This window comes from Papaver somniferum, chromosome 5 (assembly GCF_003573695.1).
Source record: "Papaver somniferum cultivar HN1 chromosome 5, ASM357369v1, whole genome shotgun sequence".
NCBI lineage: Eukaryota > Viridiplantae > Streptophyta > Magnoliopsida > Ranunculales > Papaveraceae > Papaver > Papaver somniferum.
The window spans coordinates 212,615,310-212,620,697 of NC_039362.1; the positions used below are offsets into that span (position 1 = coordinate 212,615,310).

The 5,388-nt window shown below is 36.0% G+C and overlaps 1 long non-coding RNA gene across 1 annotated transcript; it reads left to right on the top strand.

Annotated features, from left to right (window-relative positions):
• The first annotated feature begins 1,221 nt into the window (after positions 1–1,221).
• Positions 1,222–4,141, top strand: LOC113284554. Its single transcript, XR_003328224.1, has 3 exons — positions 1,222–2,357; positions 2,463–3,403; positions 4,106–4,141. It is a non-coding gene; the product is annotated as an uncharacterized LOC113284554 (long non-coding RNA).
• The last annotated feature ends 1,247 nt before the right edge of the window (positions 4,142–5,388 follow it).

Below are 5,388 nucleotides of genomic sequence, written 5' to 3' on the forward strand. Positions count from 1 at the left end.
TTGTCGTTTCTATCATAAGAGTACAATCGTAAGATTGGCTTGAGATTATATCTCTGATAGGCAAGATAAAAGAAGTCACAAACATCTTCGTCTCATCGTTTGTGATTCCGCAATATCTTGTTTCGCTAGTCGATTTAGATTATTGTGAGGTGATTGATAATTCTAGGATGTTCTTCGGGAATATAAGTCCGGGTTATCGATTGGTTCCTGTTCACCTTGATTTTTATCAAAAGAAGGAACAAACTCATAGGTTTATCTGTGGGAGACAAATTTATCAATTATCGTAGATTTTTATGCGTGATACCGATTTGTTTATTAAAGTATTCGACTTTGGGTCGTAGAAACTCTTGGTTGTGGGTGAGATCAGCTAAGGGAATCAAGTGCGTAGCATCCTAATGGGATCAGAGATGTAAGGAGTGCAACTATACCTTGAATCAGTGTGAGATTGATTAGGGTTCAAATACAGTCTAGACCGAAGTTAGTTTGTAATAGGCTAGAGTCTGTAGTAGCTTAATACTGTGTAGTGTTCAATCTGGACTTGGTCCCGGGGTTTTTCTGCATTTGCGGTTTCCTCGTTATCAAAACTTCTGGTGTCTGTGTTTTTTTTTCTGCATTATATTTTGTTATATAATTTATATATCACAGGTTGAACGTTGTATCGATCAATTGTGAAATCCAACATTTGGTTGTTGATTGGAAATTGATTGATCCTTGGATATTGGTCTTTGGTACCATCCAAGTTTATATCTCTTATATTCAATCGGGCTCTCAGATTTCTATTTTCTGATTGCAGATTGAATTAGAGATTGAGATATTTAACTCCTTGATATATCTGTAAAGACCCTCAAGGACGTCAACGCTATTAGACTAGTAAGGGGACGTCCTACTCGCTAATTACTCGATTAGTTTAACACGAATGTTAATTAATAGGAATTAATCTAACAACGATCTATATACGAAACTAGTACCACACGATAGGTCTCGGAAATTGATGAAGAACGGACTACTCGAACGTGTTAATCGGATACTGGACGAAGAGTAATCATCAGATTGGTTTGAAGGGCAAAATAGTCTTTTCACTGATAGACCGAACTGGAGTTCCCTTAACGAAGCGAGAAGGTGAATTAGTATTGTACTTGGTCTTATCTAGATCATTTGAGAAGATAAACTCGATCTCATATCTTTTTCTCTCTCTTATTTTCTTTTTCTTTCTTTCTTTCTTCTTCTTTTTCTCTTCTTCTCTGCTTCTCTTTCCCTTTTATGTTCTTCTTTTGTCAAAGATCGAGTGATAAGTTTGAGGTATGGTTTGAGAGAACAATTTTTGAGGAAGAGCATATCAAGTGGAAGATGTTGATGTTATTGAACTCAGGAGGGGAGTGAATAGATGTTGTTATAATTGGAATCACGGTTCGAGAATGAATTCGAGTTCTCTGGTGAATTCGTGGGTTATTTGGGATGTTGTCAGTTGAAGATTAGAAGGGTTGGTGTTTAATTAACGTCCTGAAGTAGTTTGATGAATAATCAAGAGTTAGGGTTTCCTTAAAGATTTCAGATGAAATTGAAGATGAGGAAGATGATATTGAGAGATATAGTAGATGGGTTTTGTTGGTTTGAAGAATTAAGTTATTGTTTGAGTGAATTAGGGTTAAGGATGAAGATTAATTTGAAATTGAAGAAGTTAGGGTTGTGAATCTGTGATTGTTTGAAGCTGCGGATGTATTAAGGTTTGATTTTGTATATGAGAAGGTGATGAGTTCGTTATGAGTATCAACTCGACCATTGTGGAAAACTCAGGTGAAGTGGTAAGTTGAAATTAACGTTTCATAATTGGTTTATATTCAATTTGTGTTTATTTGAGTTTGAAATTAAATTTGTGATTGGGTCTGTTTCAATTTGGGTTATTTATGAGATTGATGTTTGTCAGACTAAAGATGTTGGTAAATATACAGACCTAGAGTGGATGTTTAAGGTTTGGGTTGATCTTGATGTGATTGGGTGAATTAGGTATACGTCTGAAGTGATGCAATTGAAGTTTAAATGATTGTTTAGGGTCACTGCAATGGTTTCTGAAGTTGATGTGGACATGGTAGATTTATGATTCAACTGGTGGTGGTATGAGTTGGATAAAAGTGAGTATTGCTTTGTTGGTGGCAGTGAATAAAAGTTGTAGGTGGTGATGAAAGTTCTAGACATGCAGTTAGAGTTGATTGAAATGGATAAGTGTATGGATTGCAGATTATGAGTTTGGTGTTGATACTGCTGAACTGTGGATAATTGATGAGCCTATGATGAGTTTTTGAACTGGTTCAAGGGGAAGATGAGTTTGAGTGCAATTGTCTCAATAAGACTAATTTGAGGTAATAACTCTTTGTCAGTAATTTTGTAAAGTTATTTGTTATATACAATCTGGTGGTGTTACAGTTGAAGTTGGAATTAAGAGTGTTGCTTGACTGGTTGTATAGGTTTATCTGACGAAATTACAATTACAAGGATGTGAAATCGGAGGTACTGTTGGTGCTGAATTAGGTGGGTGGTTGTGTTGAGAATTGAATGGCAGGAGTGAATATGTTGCTGGGGTTATGTGAGCTGTTAAAGTATATAGAGTTTGGGTTACAAGCTGAGTTGTAATTGAATTTAGTGATGATTATAGGTAGGCTGTATTACCTTTGTAATTAGTTTGGAATTAAACCTGAGTTAGAGCTGTAGGGCTTAGAGTTTTGGTGTTGCACAATGATTGTGCATTAGCTTTCCTTGGCCTGAGCAATGGCTCTGACCTGTACAAGTATTTTGGCCTTGTGCCATTCAGCCTAGTCAAGATCTGATTCTAGATGACTTAGTCAATCTGACTGAGTCGAATCGGGTTTGACCCACTGAATCACTAATCTTGACTTGTTGACCATTGATCCTGGACTTTTACCTGACCTTGTCTCTGTTGACTGACGTTTACTGTTAGTTGACTCTTTACTTTGACCGTTTGTTGACTCTTTACTTTGACCGTTAGTTGACTTAGTTGGACTGGGCCTTAGATTAAGGGGTCAGTTTAGTGGACTTGGGCTTAGACCTAGTATTCATATTTTGAATATTTGGACTCTTATGGTCCGAATTAGTTTTCGGTTTCTTCTGCAAAGTTGTAGACATTCATAAGACTTAGTTAATAGACTATAGAACCAACCCAATTGAATTAGTAAACCTTAGCAATGCTAAAGACAAATAATGAAAAGGTGTAAAGTCCTAAATGGGCTTAGAACCATTAGTTAGACTTGTATAATACTTATGTGAGCTATTTTGGCTAGAATCTTAGAATTCCTGTGTGATTAACAGTTAGTTATTGACAACGATCGATTCAAAGGATGAACCAGTGGATCGCGGATCTCGAGATAGGCGTGGCTTGTCATCAAAAGAGGTGGGAATACATTTGACTTTTTGGTAACCATTATTGTTTTCCTTTACAAAAGTTTATGTTTAACAAACTCACATATTTCTGTTTGTGTGTTATGTGCATTGTTTAACTTGTTTTACGATAATTCTGTTGATTCTGTTAATCTTTCCATGGTTTGGAAAGGACATGTAATGTGTTGTGGTCAATATGAATTGTTATGGGAAATAAGAATTTCCACTGTGGTATATAGGATACGCTCCTTCATATTTATACCTAGAGCTTTTATGATATATTGGTCGACAGTTTGTGAGTACGGAATTGTCGACATCCATATTTACGATTAGGTGTGGATTTGCAAGTTCGGAATTGCACAACCATAGTATACATTGTTTGAAGAAGGAGTTTGTCCATATACATGTTTGTTTACTTCTGTGAGAATATGTTCTTTCGCATTTATACCTACATGAATTCAACTTTTATGCTTATATCGGTCGATAGTTTGCGAGTTCGGAATTGTCGACATCCATATTTACGATTAGGTGTGGATTTGCGAGTTCGGAATTGCACAACCATAGTATACATTGTTTGAAGAAAGAGTTTGTCCATATTTGTGTTTGTGTATCTCAGTGACTTGGTCACTATTTAATGTCTGGAAAAACATTATTATTTTTCTTAATCTTGTTTATGATTACTTAGAAGTTAAATGTTAATCATTCCCACTTTCAGTTTTCAGAGACAGATCAGAGTTGCGCAGCGAAAGCCACAAGTGTTGACTCCGTTAATTATTTAACTTCCGCTATGTTTATTATGTTGTTTATTGTATCTGTAAACCAATTGACTATTATATATGTATCATTTGAGAGAAGTTCATGTATATATATTCTGAGCGGGGTTAGTTTTGGGATAAATTTTGTAGCATATTTCTTAATTGAATGTTTAGGTATTTGAATTAGATTCGTAGTGCCTCTTTATTTAGTTAATCTCTTGGATTAGTCAGTTGCTAGCTTAGGGGGCGCTACAATATCTTTCTTAAGATTAAGTATAAAGGTGTAGTTGATTCTCTTGAAAGTATATTGGAGTTAGTCCATACAGATTGCTAATCGAAATATTGGGTGTGGTTGTTAGACCCCCGCATTTTCAACTATGACGACTCTTTAGAGTCGAATTTAAACCGTGGTGATTTTTCATAATAATTTTTTAATTTGATGAAAAGTCGTCATGGTTGTAATTCAATACCGTGTCAATTTTTCATGCAAATCTGGGTAAGAAAATAAATAGAAAATGTTTAAGAAATTGAAGAAAAAAAATTAAAAAATGTTTAAGAAATTGAAAATGTTTAAGAAATTAGAAAATGATCCCCGGAGCATTGCTGAAGGTGTATTCCCAAATGATATTGGTAGGCCAGGTAATGGCATTACACTTTTAGGTGGACCTATGAGTTTGGATTTGAATTTCATGAGCGACATGGTGCTGAGTGATAGACGCATTTATGTGTCTAATTTATCTCAATTATATATATTGTTAGTGCTCGATATTGTACTTATTTGGATATTTTATTTATTTGTAGGTGTTTTTAGAAGAATAAAGTTTTGCGGCGAAATTGGCTGAAAATGCGGCGTTTGGACCTCCGTTGATAGAGTACCGGAAGCGCCCCAGAAGTGTACCGGAAGTACCCCAGAAATACCCCGGAGGAACCCCGAAAAAAGTGCGGAAAATGCCCCAGAGGACACTTGCTATACGGACCCTTGATTTTGGATAAGGGGTAACCTAATTACTAAGGGGTGACCCATTTCCAGGCATCTGCTAAAGGGAGACCAGCCACAGATAAGGGGAGGTCTCTCAAATTCAAAAGAAAATTTTGGCGGGAAAATTTTCTTTCACCAGACAGATTTAGGGTTGGATTTTCGGACGAGTTTTAATGAGATTCAATCACTGATTCTCATGGGCTGGACGTGATATGGATATACAATTCTAGTATGGATGATTTCATGGGCTTAATTGGGCTAGAA